The sequence below is a fragment of the Podarcis gaigeae genome (assembly GCF_964106915.1).
Source record: "Podarcis gaigeae genome assembly, chromosome: 13".
Lineage (NCBI taxonomy): Eukaryota > Metazoa > Chordata > Lepidosauria > Squamata > Lacertidae > Podarcis > Podarcis gaigeae.
The window spans coordinates 55,330,595-55,345,571 of record NC_139689.1 but is presented as its reverse complement, the minus strand read 5'-3'; the positions used below and the strand labels follow the sequence as shown (position 1 = coordinate 55,345,571).

Below are 14,977 nucleotides of genomic sequence, written 5' to 3'. Positions count from 1 at the left end.
GAATGGCAACTTAAAGTGATGGAATATGCGCAGCTTGCAGACCTAACATATAGTATAAGGGAACAAGAAGAATATACATTTAAAGGAGATTGGAAAATGTTTATTGCTTATATGGAGGGAAATTGTGTACACTTGAAAACGTTGCCAGTATCAGTGGCGTAGCGTGGGGGGTGCAGGGGGTGCCGGCCGCACCGGGCGCAACATCTGGGGGTTAGGGGGCGCAAATCCACAGGTTAGGGGGCGCAAATCCATGGGTTAGGGGGCGCAAATTACTTGCCTTGCCCCGGGTGCTGACAACCCATGCTACGCCACTGGCCAGTATTAAGATAAATTCAAGAGTGTAAATAAGTCTTGATGGATGTAATAATGGAATGCTGAATGGTTTAGTTTATGTAAAATATGCAGAGATTTATAATATGCAAAATGAACCATGGAAAGAGAAGAAGTCATTGATATTTTAAGGTTCCTTAAATGAGTATTCTAAATTGTAAAACAGAAAACTATATACACACACACACACACACAGTGTTTAGAATGAAGATGTGAGTTTTTAGTTTGCAGTTGCTGTTTTAACATTCCAAAGCCTCCCCTTGCTTTATCTTTTTTGCAACCTGCTTTGAGGGTTCTTTTTTTTTAACAAAAGTCAATCAAGCGGAGTCCCGGCCGGGGAGTCGCCTTCCGCCTCGGCGGGTCCCGCGCTCGAATTTCCCCGCGCAAGAGCCACGTGCCGCCTTGCCGGCGGGGGCGGGGCCGAGCGCGAGAGACGCTTCGTGGCGTCGCCGGGGCAACGGCTGCCGGGGAGACGGGGGCGGGGCCGAGCCGCGTGCGCCTTGCGCCGGGGAGGAGCGCGCGCGCCCCGCCGCGCCTGGCCGCCTGCGCCCGGCTCGCCTGCGCTCAGTGTCGCCGGAGCCGCCGCCGCGGACGGAGCGGGCCAGGAAGCAGCAGCCGCCGCCAGCCGGGCAGCCAGCCGGAGGCCGGAGGCCCGCCCGTGGAGCCGCCTCCGGGGATGCGGAGCCGCCAGGACCCGGCTGCCGCCTAGCCTCGCCGAAAACCGGATTTGGGCTTTGCAGCCGCGCCACCGCCGCCTCGTCCTCGGTTTGCTCCGCGCCGGGGCAGCGGGGGCGCCGCTCGCCTTCCTGGGCGCCGGAGTGGGAGAAGCCTTCCTCTGCCGGCGTCGCCCGGAGCCCGGGAGCGCCCTTGGCCGCCTGGGGGGCGCGGCGCCCTTCCTGCGCCCCGGCGGCCGGCGAGGGTCCGGGCGCACACAAAGGGAGCAGCCGCCCGCCGGCGTCCCCCGCTGCTGCTGCCCTCCATGTCGCCTCGGCCGGGCGGCGCGCGGCCCCGGCGGGAGAGGAGCGCGGCGGGCGGCTGGCTCCCCCGGCCCGCCGAGCCGCGGCGCGGCCCTCGCTGCCCGTGAGGCGGCGGCCCATGCCCGGGGGCGGCGGCCCGGCCCGCGGCGGCTGCTGCTGCTGCGCGTCGCCCGACCCCGCGCCGACTCGACCGCCCTGGACCTCCGCCTCCTCGCGCGCTCTCCGGCCAGGACCTCCTTCTCTCCCCGCCGCGGCTCCATGGCTCCCCGGACGCGCCGGCTGCTCCCGCCGGGGGCGGCCTGAAGAGGAGGAGCGCGGCGGCGGCGCTTGCCGGGTAAGGGCCGCGGGGCGACGGGGCTCCGGCCTCGGGGCGGGAGAGAGGAGGCGGCGGCTGCCGAGGGCCCATCCTTCCCGGGGCGGGCAGGGGCGCCGCGCCCCCTCCTCTCTTCCTTGGGCTTTTCCCTCGCGCCTTTTGTTAGCCGCTCTGAGCCTTTTGTCGGGTTCTCTTTTTGCCACCAAGCTGCCTCTCAGTTGACATGCCTGTTTTCGGTGCTCGCGACAGCCCTGCCAGGTGGGTTGAGCTGAGAAATGTCAAGTGCCTGCCCCAAGGTCACCCCAGCCCCACAATAACTCCTTGCTGCCGTCCCATCTGCCTTGCTTCATGGGGGGCAGCGGGGGGGGGGGCATTCTGCTGCGCCCATGCTGCTCCTGCTAGCAGGGGGTGAACTTGCTGGCTGAGCTGCAGGTGCCTCTGGGGGCGCCGGAAAAGGGTGCTTTGGCCCCGGGCCAGTGGGAATCTCCTTGCCTGCCTGGAAGAGCCTTTTTCGCGGGGGGGGGGGGGGAGAATTGCTTCTGCTTAGGCCGGTGAAAGTGTAGTGAAGCTTTCTCAGAACTGACAAGAGAGTGGTGTTTTCTTTGATTACCTGGCAAGCCTTGTGTGTGTTGGAAATCACCTGCCCCCCACCCTGGGAACGTGTGTGGCGGATGGGGGGGTGTGGATGTACCTTCCAACTCTGCAAGTCTGTGATCTGTGTGGAGAGGTTGGTGTGCCCACGTGCCTCACCCCCCTTGGTCCTCCTTGGGGCAGGAGCAGGAGGTGGGCATGTACCTGTGGTTTTTAATTTCTAAAGGAGCACAGGGGTGCTTTTAATGAAAAGGGTAAATGTTGCTGACACATCCTCATGGCAGCAGTGGGATGGAGAGCAAGGGAGATCTCAACCAGCCCACCTCAGCAGTACATTGATTTTCTTTTTAGGCTACTGTTAGGGATTCTTGTCATTGCATGTAAATGGAGGGGTTTTGGGTAGCGAGAGGAAATCTGCTGTCTTGAATAATACAATATTTTTTTGAACGGAGTGGAGGGTTGACAAGTAGACCCTCCTTCGCAGAGATGTGTAACCGGGGGGAGGGGCTGCAGATGTAGCTGGACCCCCCTTTTTAAAATTAAATTATTGAACGCTTCACAAACTTGCATGCTGCTGTGCTCCTGAATGCCCATTGCCCCTAACTTGGGCACATTGGCTTTAGAGGATGCTCCAGCAGCCTCTGGAGGGCCACACGTTTGCCACCCCTGCTGTGGAACTACCTGAGCCTCTTGTGCGCAAAGGGGGGGGCGGGGGGGGCAAAAGGCTTTTGCCTGGCTTGCAGCTGGTTGCTGGTCTGGTCCACCCAAGCAATTCTGTCTTTGGAACCTTAGATAAAATGCCCGGGGAGGGGTGCAGTTCCCTGGCTGCTAAGAAGCAAACCTCCATGTGCAGGGGCAGTCTGCATGATGGCGGGGAGGGGGCGGGGAGGTAGAGACAGAGCTTGGGGGCACCTGGCTGGCAAGTCCTGCGAACAGGACTCAGTGGGTTTGACCCAGCAGGGAGATGATCTTCTTGATGTTCCTCAGTTTACTCATTTAGTCTGTAGATTAAGAGAAATCCCATTTTGCTGGAGGAGGTGGAGGCTTTCCAGAACCTGCATTTTTGTTTGTTGTGCCCACATCAGGGGCTAATTTCCTGTTAAGATCATGTCCATCCTTGAATCCGGAATCTTTTAAGAAAGAACAAGCTCTGAGAAGTAGGAGTTTGCTTGGCTGTGTTGTAAGAGGCACAAACAAATGCAGCAAACATTATCTCCCCATCCTCTTGCAATACAGCTCACCTTCCAGCTGGCCCTTATCTTTCCATGAAAGGAGTTTACAGTAAATGTGTTTATTCCCCCACCCCCCTATTTTTTTTTAAAGTGCAGTCTCTGCATAGTGCCTGATGGGTTGGGCTGCACACAGTAATTCTGGGTCTCAAGAGGCAGAGGCGATGCAAGAGTTAAATTGCAGTGAGGCTGTGTGTGTCTCTGCCCCCCCATCCCTTTTAAGCTGATCTAGTTCCTTTCACATGACCAGGGATGGATGAGCGCACTAACCTTCTTCTCTCTGACTGAGCAGGAGCAGAAGAGCTCCCTTTAGTGTCTCTTACAAAGAAGCTGTTCAGCCAAAGAGCATCTCGTAATCTGAGGTCGGAGGCATCTGGCGAATTAAGGGCAGAAACTTAGGCGAGGGGTCTTAAAGGGGCCGTCTCTTAGGTGGGGAAGAGAGGCGTGCCTGTGAATGGAGATAAGGGGAGCTGTGTCAGATGCGACTGGTCTTTGTATTTAATTTATTTATATCCCTTCCTTTCCCCCAAATTGCCATTCAGGGTGGCTTCCAACGTTTAAAAACAGCACCATTGTAATTATTTATTATTAGTGGCATTTATTAATCGCCTTCTATGCCATTGTCTCAAGGCGATTTACCCATAAGATAATGACAAACAGTTAAAAGCATAAAAACAACCAGTACCTTTAAAAACAAGACTGGTGCCCTGACAAGTGGTGAAGACCCCTTTACCCAGCTGGGGAAGCCTGTCAGAACATTTCCAGGAGGTGTCAGCGGGCAGGGAAGCTTTTCCATAGAACAGGGGCAGCCACACTAAAAGCCCTTTTCCAGGTTCCTGCAGAGCATGGCTCTCCTTCCAAGGGTCTAATTACCCACCCAATGTCAGCAGCGTTATTGGCCCGTGGCCAGCACATTCTTAACGTTATAAAATATAAAGTAGTGAAAAAAGCTAGTTTAAAAAACCAACAGTTGTAATACACCAGACCCCGTTTAGAGCCAACAGTTTGCCCTGACAGCTGCCCAGTGGTCAGCGCTGCCTGCACCTCCCTTTCCAGACACAAAAGAGGGAGCCCGTCTGGCCTCTCTTGGGAGGGAATCCCGCCTTCTGGGAGCAGCTGTAGAAAAGGCTTGCTCTCGCATCCCCACCAGCATCTGGTGCTGAGGGGACTGAGAGAAGGTGCTCCCCTGAGGATCTTTGCCCCTGGGCAGGTTCAGGCCATAGATTTACTGGTCATCAGCAGCACTTTGAATTGTGCCTGGGATCAGATCAGATGTCAGTAAAGTGGTTTTAACTGGAGAGTAGCGTTCCTGGCTGCTGGTTCCCACAGTGGCAAACTGACCCTCTGGACTTAAGGACCCCAGCCTCCTCCTCTCCCCGTGGCTCAGCAAGAGAGCAACCCTGCCTGAAACCCCGGAGCACTGAGCCAGGTGGGCCAAGGCGGCTTCCTGCATTCCCCAGCTGGTCTTGGGATGGTGTCTGTTGCAGCGAGGAACTTTGGAGCTCACAGGGAGAAGCACCTGCCCAGTTGCAGGTTCTAGGAGAGGGACCTACGCCTGCTACGCAAGGCCAGGGTGCTTTTCTGGGCTGCTTGGGAGCTGCACTTCAAAACGTCTGGAGGGCACCCGGTTGGCGAAGCCTGGATTGAACGTCCTCCTGCTACAGTCGTTTTCTGCAATGTACTCCCATGCTGTTGATCCACATGGATGTGGTGTGGCAGCAGAGTAGGAAGCTGTGGTTTATAACTCTGTGTTAGGAGCTGATATGTAAATATTCTGGCCTTTGAGCAGACCTATGCTCCTTGCTTTGTAGCTTAAAAGGTAAAGGGTTCGTTAGGTTCAGTCGTGGCCGACTCTGGGTTGCGGTGCTCATCTCGCTTTATTGGCATGACTAAGCCGCTTCTGGCGAACCAGAGCAGCGCACGGAAACGCCGTTTACCTTCCCGCCGGAGTGGTACCTATTTATCTACTTGCACTTTGACGTGCTTTCGAACTGCTAGGTTGGCAGGAGCAGGGACCAAGCAACAGGAGCTCTCGTGGGGATTCGAAACACCGACCTTCTGATCGGCAAGTCCTAGGCTCTGTGGTTTAACCCCTTGCTTTGTAGTTTAAGACTAGCTAAATTGAGGGATGGGAAAGACCACCTTCATGTTCTATCAGCGTCCATGGTTCTTGGGTGCCAAAGCCAGATTTAAAATTTTATTTTTTTAAGCTGGTGCCTGGAGTTTTCCACCATGGGCTAATTGCAGACCTTAGTTGGCAGATAAAAACCATATGTAAAGTAGTTATTATTCATTTTTTAGAAACTTAGGTTGGAGCAAAAGTATGTAAGCTTTCAGGCTTTGTAGGTGCTTTGCTAGGTGAAATGTGAAGGGAGCAACATTTCTGGCGCAGATGGAACAGGTTGGCTTAGTGGCTGAATACATTTTCGCAAGGAAAAACCTGCTTTCCAAATAGCCCAGCCCTTGTGAACTTTTAAAGCCTGCGTACCTTTTAACCCGACTTAAGTCACTTGAGTGAAAGATGGTAGCTGTGGGGTGAGGAACCTGTGGTCTGAGGGCCACATTCCGTGCTGGGTGGCCTTCCAGGGCCATGTGCAAAAGTGGGCACAGCAACAAATGTGCGATTTGCCTTTTTACTACAAGGCTGCTTTTTCTCTCTGTGCTGCATCCATCCAAGCAAGCAAGAAGGGGGGGGGCTGGACTTGGCCCCCCAGGGCTGCAGTCCCGCATTCCTGATTTAGAGGGTGCTGCCTTGTAAGTGTTTTGCATGGATTTGGCCTCTCAGCCATAACGCTCTATGATGGCCTTAGCTCCCCGCCCCCCGCCAGCACACCTCACAGGGCTGTTGTGAGGCTGAAACAAGATTGCCTTAGAATGGCAGAGTTGGAAGGGACCGTGAGAGTCAAACCCAGGACCCTCAGATTAAGACTTTTGTGCTCTGCTGAGTGAGCTAATGTATATGAAATGATAAAACAAACCAAAAAGGGTGGGGGGAGAAACTAAGGTAAATGGTAGCTTTTAAGGTTGTAAGCTCCTTGGGCAGTGGTGGAGTTGCTTGTATAAAAACCTTGAAATAGTCGGGGAAATGGAAAGAGGGAGAGAGTTTATTTGGATTTGTAGCGAAATCTCAGCTCATTTCCTCCTCCTGTGCTGGAACCTCTTGATAATGACGGTGCCTGCTGATTATAGAATTGATCATTTGAAACCAAATAAAACCCTTGGCTTCCTTCAACTTTATACACCTTTTGAAAGGCTCCAAGAATTTGGTGGGTCTGTCTCCCCAAGTGGCACCTGCCACTTTCTTTTCCCTGCATAAAGATCCATCTTCGGTTTTAACAGGTCGATAAATCTCCGCTTCCAAGTCCCACCTCTCAGTTTCATGCTGCAAGATATTTCAAGCCTGAAGAGGGAGGGCCATTAAAAATGCAAGGCTCTGAGCCGCTGGGTAGTGATCCGGGGCTGCAGGAAGGCAAAACTCACCCTTCCCCCCTTTTCTTCCTAAGGTAACACTAATGTCTCAGCAAATGAAACTGATCTGTAGAAAATGTAACTTGAAAAAAGAGACATTGCACATACCTTTGTAAATCAAGAAATCTTTATAAAAATCTCTTTTTTAAAAAAAAAAAGATGTTGGCCATGTGCTTGAGTAGTGAAATGGGACTTCAGTGGCCCACTTTCTTGTTCCCTGAGACCACCTCTTCTTTCCATGTGTGAGGATAAAGAAATATTTCTTTACAAAGTGGATTTCAGTTGAGAGTGGCGCTCAGAACTTGTTGAGAATTTGATGGCCTTTCACTTTGGAAGAGTCCTGATCCTGCAACCCAGTTGCTAAGACAGTGGCTGCCAAAGTGACTACTTCTGGCCCTTGGGGGAGGGGGGGTGCTGACGGCGTAAATGGCTATCAGACTCTGAAAAGCTGGTATCACCGGATCACATCCATCAGTTTCATTGTATTAATTAGACTAAGTAGTTTTAATTAGATTTTGCAGTAAAGGTGTAATGCATTGTTGCAGTTTTGAATTTTATTGTGTTATTATCTTCCTTGATGGGTCCTGCAGACCACTATTCTGAATCATGCTTCTTATAGGGCAGGGGAGGGGGCACTTGGGGTGAATTCATGGAGCCAAGGGGGGGCAGTGGCTGGGGAAAGTGTGGGGCCCCCTGCTCTGAACTCTTATGTGCAGCAAACCTGCTACTCCTCCCTGGAGTGGAGAGGGAGGAGAGGCAGTGGAGGGGCGTTTCTGAGTTCCCGCTGCTCCTGCTTGCAAGAGAGTCGTGTCAAGTGGCTGAATGTGCCACACAGCAGTGTGTAAAGGCTGCAGGTGTGGGGGCCATTAATGGCTGCCCTGGTCTGCCTGCCTTGCCAGCTGCCCTTACTAAGCCTCCGAGTAAGCGGAGAAGCTAGATTTTTGCCATCCACCGTGAAAACATGCTTAACTTTTTCTGTAATGAAAAGAAAACACAGCTAATGTCATTTTAAGAATAATTTAAAATGTGTTACCCAATTGCAGCCCATTTTGCATCCTTCTCCAGGCTGCATATATGGGTTGCTTTGTTTTTTATTTGAAAATAATGATCTTGAGCTTATTACAGCATGATACTTAACAGTCTAAAATGGAGAAAGGGGGAAAGTGGAGGTCTGAGTAAACAGGGATTCTTTATAAGAGGTTCTTTCAGTTGCACCAGAGACTTTCCTGAGTCCTTTGTATGGTGCATGAGGTTCTCCCCCTCCCTCCTGTCCTCCTGCCCACACGCAGAGTGCCTTCTTGTTCCTGAACAACCACAGGTGGTCTTCTTTCTCTGTGGCAACTAGTACTTAAGGGACATATCCTGATGGGGTCAAAAACTCTGCTTTGATCCCTTGCCAGCCTGTAAAGGAGGAAAGAGCTGGCCTGTTGCTAATGCCTTGAGAAAATATGTGACTCTCTGGACAAGCTGCTATGCCAAATATAAATGACAAATTGCATTCAGGACTTTCCAGGCAAGCGAAGGAGCCAGAGAGGAAGGACATTTCTCTCCTTTTTCTCTTGCCTGGTGCATTCTTTGGAAAAAGCTAATATTCCTGCAAGGTAATTCAATCAAACAACGATTCCTGTCTGCAAATGCGGCAGAGAGGCAGGCTTACAAAAGCCCCTGCTTTTATTATCTCCTGCTTGCTCGAGAATTGCTTTTCTCCCTCGAGTGAGCTGGCTAAAGCTGGCTTTATTATGTTAACCTATTTGTGTGTCAAGAGCTATTGTGCCGCTCAGTATCTCTGTTTGTGTTTGCTTGGCACTGCAAAGAAAAGGGCAAGGGAAGGGAGAAGAGGAGGAGAAATGGCCTGCTGGTCAGTGCCTGGCACTTGGGGGGGGGGCAGCACCCCTTGCTTGCGTCTCCCATGATTGCTCAAGCCCCAAGGAGGGGTCCGCCATGATTATCAGCCTGCTGCCTAATAATGTCTCCCAAAAAGCGCACCTCCTTGAGTTTTTGTAGTGTTTGCGGCAGGGATGCTATTTCTACTTTGGTTGTGCAACCTTTGCTCACCTAGTGCCCCTAAATGTTTTAGCCTGCAGCTAGAGGCTACCAAGGCTGCTGAAGGCTGCGCCCCTATCTGCATCTAAGTCTCCCTCCCTCCCCCCGGTTTTGTAGTATCTGACACAGACCAATGGTCCTTCTAGTTCAGTATTGCCTACACTGACTGGCAGCAGCTCCCCAGAGTTTCAAATGGGTCTCTCTTAGATGCTGGGGATGGAAGCTGGGTCCGTCCTTCTGCATGCAAGGCAACTGCTCTACCACTGAGTGAGTTATGCCCTTTCCCAGATCATTAGCCCAGCTGGGGAAACCCAGTCAAATGGATAGGGTATAAATAAAAAAATTACTAAATGTATAAAATGAATTGGGTGGTATAAAATATATGCAGGGCGAAAAAGAACCATGGAGGTGGAAGTCTTTTGATAAGAAATTAGAGAATGAAAATGTAAGATGTGTATTATAGGCCTTTGAAAGTGCATAAATAAAAATCCAAAAAACTAAATAAATTATTATTATTATTATTATTATTATTATTATTTGCCAAGTCCAGTCGGAGCAGGAGTGTCTTAAGTTCTTGGACAGAGAAGAATTTCCCCTCCTCCTTGCCTTTGCTGCCCCAAAATATTTTTAACTGGATGTGGCCACCCAGAGACCTCCTGCCCTCATTTCTTTTGTCAAAAGAGCTCAGGACAGTGAGCTTGATGCTTTTCTGGTGTATCCTCACAACAGCCCTCCGGGGTGGGCCATCCAGTGTGCGAACAAGTACCTGGCCCAGGATCTGAGCTGTCCTGTCCAACATTTAATCCCTTTGCCACATCAGCTGGGTGTTAAATAACTGAACCCCCAAAATGTAAAAATCATGGTGGTTCCTTTCCCCTCAGCTGCTCCTCTGAGGATTTAATGATACTGCTTCAATAGACCAACAGTTTGGAGAAAATGAAGAAAGATGTTGGGTTGAAAGTATTCCAGGATGGAGAAAGCTCTTGTTGTTTTGACTGAGAATTAGTTAATTAATTAATTAATTAATTAATACTTTTAATTATTTATACCCTGCCCATCTGGCTGGGATTCCCCAGTCACTCTGGGTGACTTACAGCATATATAAAACATTAAAATATCAAGCATTAACTTCCCAATACAGGGCTGCCTTCAGGTGTCTTCTAAAAGTTATGTATCTTCTTGACATCTGAAGGGATGGTGTTCCACAGGGAGGGCGCCACCACCAAGAAGGCCTTCTAAGAAAGCACTTTAAAAAGAAAGTATGAAGGAGCCGGTGGTCTTTTTGATTCACATGTCCCAGGAGTCTGCAGGTAAAGGGTGAAAGTGCATGTGACAGGTGTATTGGGGTAGCCCTACCCCCACTGTTAATAACTGGGGGGCGGGGGGGCGGGTTGCATTCAGTTGCATTCAAATGCCTTTCTTTTGAAATGAAGCAAAATGCTGTCACTGAATTGATCTTTGCTTGATCCCATTGTCAAGTTGGCCCAAGTCCCTTTTCCCTGTGTTGTGGAGGTCAGGGCCCCGTGAGATTGTGTCTCCTTTTCGTAGATTCTGGAATCCTGAGCCGCTGGTCTTTTCTTGCACGGACCTCACCAGGTCTAAAACGGATTGGGATCCCCAAGTATCCTTCAAGATGGATTGAGTCATCCAGACTCAAAGGCGTAACTGAACCCCGTTTACCTTCCTGGGTGTGTCTCCGGACTTTCAGTACTGTGGGGACTTGAATAATTTTGAAGGCTCCACCCAGGGTGGGTGCCTGTTGTGACCCTGTCTGAGTGAATGGCCTCCTCCCAAAGCAGGTGGGAAATCCTGCCGTCTGCCTCCTCACGGGATGCCATGGAGCCACTCTTGGACACTCCCTAAACATGCAGCCAGCCAGCTTACTGCCCCCAAGGAGACTCAAAAATGGGGGTGGGTGGGGTGTCAACTCCTCCATGTGCAGGGAGCCCCCACGACCCAGAAGGGCTACCTTTTCTTCTCTTTTTCATAGCAAGTTATGATTTATTGATACGCCGTCTTTCAGCCCAGAGGAGACCCCGAGGCGGCTCACAAACAATGCAAGTGCAGATAAACACGTAGCAATATAAATGCGGTGAGAATGAGACAGACGAGTAACATTTCCAGAGTATTTGAGGGCATTCATTTTCCTGCCCCAAAGACAGCAGATTGTCCCCCGCAAAAACATGAAAATAAAGAGAGAGCCACAGGGAGGACTTAAAGTAGCAGCTCCTCCTTTTAAGGGACCAAGGAAGGCGCTGGGAGGCAGGTGCAGCAGCCTCTGTCCTTGAGAGCGAGTTACAGGTTCCTACTTTGGATCTAGTATGAAAGCTTCCTCCAGCTGCCAGAAGTTTGCAGACGCCTCTGGTTGGGAGGCCAAATTGGATTCCCTTTCCTTGTGACATGGCATTAAAAGCCGGGGGGGGGGGAGATGTTTGTTTAAGCCTGTTATGGGTCTCTTGGTGACCCCGAGTGCACCCTTCCACCAGGGCACATGAAATTCTCTCTTGGCCAGAGGCTGTGGACGCACTTAGAGTTGGGCTGAACGTTACCTCACTTAGCTAATAAGCTGACGGGGGGGGGGGGAAGGTTAGGATGACCTCTTGAAGATGCACACAGCCGGATGTGCCCCCCAGGGCTGTGAGCTACTAAAGACGGAAAGGTGTGCAGATTCCTCGCTCAAGACAGATCTTTCCTGAATGGCAGATGGATGCTGTCTCTGGTTAAAAGGGGGAAGCCTACAGCCCAAAGGGTGTCTGGCTTCTGTGGGGGAAGGACACAGAGCCCCAGGGGCCACTGAACTGCCTGGGGGCCATTTCTGGAAAAGTTGTTTTGCTCCTTGGTAAGAAACAGCCAAATAATGAGCATCAGGAGCCCCAGTTTGAAAGTCCTTGGTCCTCATCGGCTGCTAGAATTAAGACAGGGGCACATTAGCCCAGCTTTTGTCCATCCTCTTAGCTTGGTGGCTTCCATTATCTCCTCCCGTTACTGCTCTCCTAGAGGGCTGTGGTGGACACATGGGAAGGTTAAAAGGGTGTCTCTGTACATGTGCTGTTATCGTGCCCTGATTCTAGAGCTGTGGTTCTCTTGCTGTTTTGTGCATTGCATTGATTTTGTAGCTGTAATGGAAATGCTCCCTTCCTCCTAGAGGTTTTGAGGCCCAGCACTTACTATTTTAGAAAATGAGCATCCAGTGATTGCCCCCCCCCCCCGTCACCTTGCAGTAAATGCTGTGGGAGGATTGCAGCACAATTCCATTTCTGTGAGCTGATGGGGATCCTTAAAACAACGCCTTGTAAATACCTGCCCCTCTTTGTCACCTGGAGGCGATTCTGACTGTCCCCTGGGTGCTCCCCGGCTCCTTTTGCAAGGAGCTAGCTTGGTCTCTGGGGAGCAGAAGTGCCCCCAACTGGGGCTTTTATTTAACCCTCTTCTTCTGCCGTATCTTCAATGGGCAACCAGTCACAGGCCAAACAAGGTGCCTTAGCTTCCCTTTGCGTTTATTGCAAATGCAAAACCAGGGCTTGGGGGGTGTCTGGAGGGGGAAACGCAGCTCTGCGCTGGGCCGGAAGCCATGAATGCAGCAGCTCAGTCCCATCCTGTTCCCCCTCCGCCCGCTTCTTTCATCCTTCCTCCCTCCCTCCCTCCATTTCAGGGTCTCGTGGTGGCTTTTTCCTGGAGAGGCGCACAAACGCATCTCTTTATGGCTGGCTGTAAACAAGCTTCCAATAAAAACAAGTTAATGACCTGAAACCGACAAGAGCCTGCTGGGGATTTTTTATTGCCCTGGAGACTCCTCTTGCCAACGAGGAGACGGAGCAGCAGGGCTGTCGTGCCACCCCCACCCGTCGCCCCAGCCTCCTCCCACCGCCGCAGAAAGGCCAGGTGATTTCTGGTGATCTCTGCTGGGGCCACCTCAAGTGCTTTAACTGATTCCGACCTTCCTTGGGCATTTAGTTCAATAAAAGTTGCAGAAAAGGGCAACCGAGGAGCCGGAGTTACACAGAAGATGGAGCAAGCGTGTACCAGTGGCTTCAAGCTACAAGAAAGGAGATTCCGACTTAAGTATCAGGAGGAATTTCCTGGCAGTAAGAGCTGTTTGACGATGGAACAGACTCCGCCTTTGGAAGAAGGTGCTGGACTCTCCTTCTGTGGAGTTTTTTAAACACAGGTTCATAGAGTAATGGGAGAGTTGGAAGGGATCCCAAGTGACAGGAGCGAGTGAGCCTGGGTTCTGCTTGCCAGTTTCCTACGGGCAGCTGGGACCAGGATGCTGGGGTAGATGTCCCCCCCCCCCCAGCCTGATCCAGCGGAGCACAGGGCTCTTCTTGTGTTCTTAAACTTGCTCAATGTCTCTTGGTGGCAGTTCACTGTCCCATTGTGTGTATATGTTACTGGGGGTGAAAATGGGTCTGATCCATTCCTACTAGCCCGTAACTGTCTTGTGGACTCATAGCATCATAGAATGGTAGAGTTGGAAGGGACCCTGAGGGTCATCTAGTCCAACCCCTTGCAATGCAGCCATGACAGAGGGCCATCCATCCTCTGCTTGGAAACCTCCAAGGATGGAGTCTGTTCTTCTGTCAAACGGCTTTTACCATCAGAAAGTTCTTCCTGATATTTAATTGGAATCTCATTTCTTGCAACTTGAATCCATTGGTTTGGGTTCTACTCTCCAGAGCAGAAGAAACAAGCTGGCTCCATCCTTCATGCAACAGCCCTTGAAATATCTGAAGATGTCTTTCTCATGGGGTCGGTCACAGTGAAGTATGTGAGGATAAAAACTGTCCCTAAGATATCCCTGCCCCTCTGGGAAAGGCCTTCCATCAGCTGCTGCTCCTTTTAAAAAAGAAGCCTTTTGTTTCACCTGCCTAACTTCTGTAGGCCATTTTTTTTAGCAGTAGGAGGAGAATGCCATGGGGGGGGGGAGCTGGGAGCAAAGCTGCCTTTGTGGTTGGTAAGCAAGCCCTAATAGAGCTTCAGGGGCTTCATCTGCCCCACACAGCCAGGCTCTGTTGCAACTTGCAGGATACCCAGGACCTGGCAGGACGAGCAAGAAGTGGCCCTCCTACTCCTATGCCATAATTTGCCAGCTGTGTTAGCGCCCTGCTTTAATCTATGACCCCAGGCAGGTTATTGAGTGTGCAGTTAGTCATCCGAGAGCGACTTTATGTTTTAGAAGACCAATTAAACAAAAGCATGCTTCTAGACCACATGGGACCAGAGATGTAGGCAATTGCAGGTGAAATATAAGGTATCTGAGAAATGTTGGGGTGGTGTGTGTGTGCTCCAGGCAGCCTTTGCCCTGTTCCACCACTGCAAGAATAAAATAGGTGAAGAAAGCAGAAATATGCATTGAGAGGTAATTTTCATGCGTTCTCTTGGACACGGAATGTTGATTAAGAATCTGGATCGTTTTAAATATTGAGGCCCTGCCGATGGTATGCAAAACGGAGAGTTCTGTCCATGGCGGAAGAGTTCCATCACAAAGAAGGAGCTATTGCTGCTTCTGCCCCAGGTATAAAGCCTGCCCCCAGTCCCAGGGTGCAGTGAGTGGAATAGCCGGGCAACCAGCAAAGCCTCTTGCTGAATGACGCTAACAAATCAGTGGCTTAGAAAGAATTAAATTTGCAGCGACTGTAGCTAAACTCCATTCACATGTTGAGAATAACAAGTTAACACACTGAGGAGGTGGTGAGAGAGGCCTGTAGCTTTTGATGCCTGGTGCACCTGGCTGGATTGGGTTGAATTGCCGTGTATATGTTACAAAGCAGCTCTTGCCGCAACAAATGATAGATCGGTTTGCCTGTTCATCATGACTCAAGGATCCCCCATGGATCTGGGGCAGAAAAGCACAGATTCGGTGGAACTAGTTGTGCGTTTAGGCTGCAGCCTGATGTTTGTCATTGAAGGAGGTTGGACTAGAGGACCCTCGGGGGCCCCTTCCAGTTCTGTGAAATATGGCTGGAGTCATCAGCTGGGGGTGGCGGGGTGAGCTGGTTGCTTTGCTGGATTCTTGCATGGACCCC

At 51.2% G+C, this 14,977-nt stretch overlaps 1 protein-coding gene across 1 annotated transcript in view; it reads left to right on the top strand.

Annotated features, from left to right (window-relative positions):
* The first annotated feature begins 1,491 nt into the window (after nucleotides 1-1,491).
* The window catches only part of FAM222A (family with sequence similarity 222 member A), an 87,390-nt gene continuing 73,904 nt past the window's right edge, over nucleotides 1,492-14,977 (top strand). Inside the window, exon 1 of the mRNA XM_083710154.1 lies at nucleotides 1,492-1,641. The gene's annotated coding sequence lies outside the window, so the exon portion shown is untranslated. The remainder of the gene's footprint in view (nucleotides 1,642-14,977) is intronic.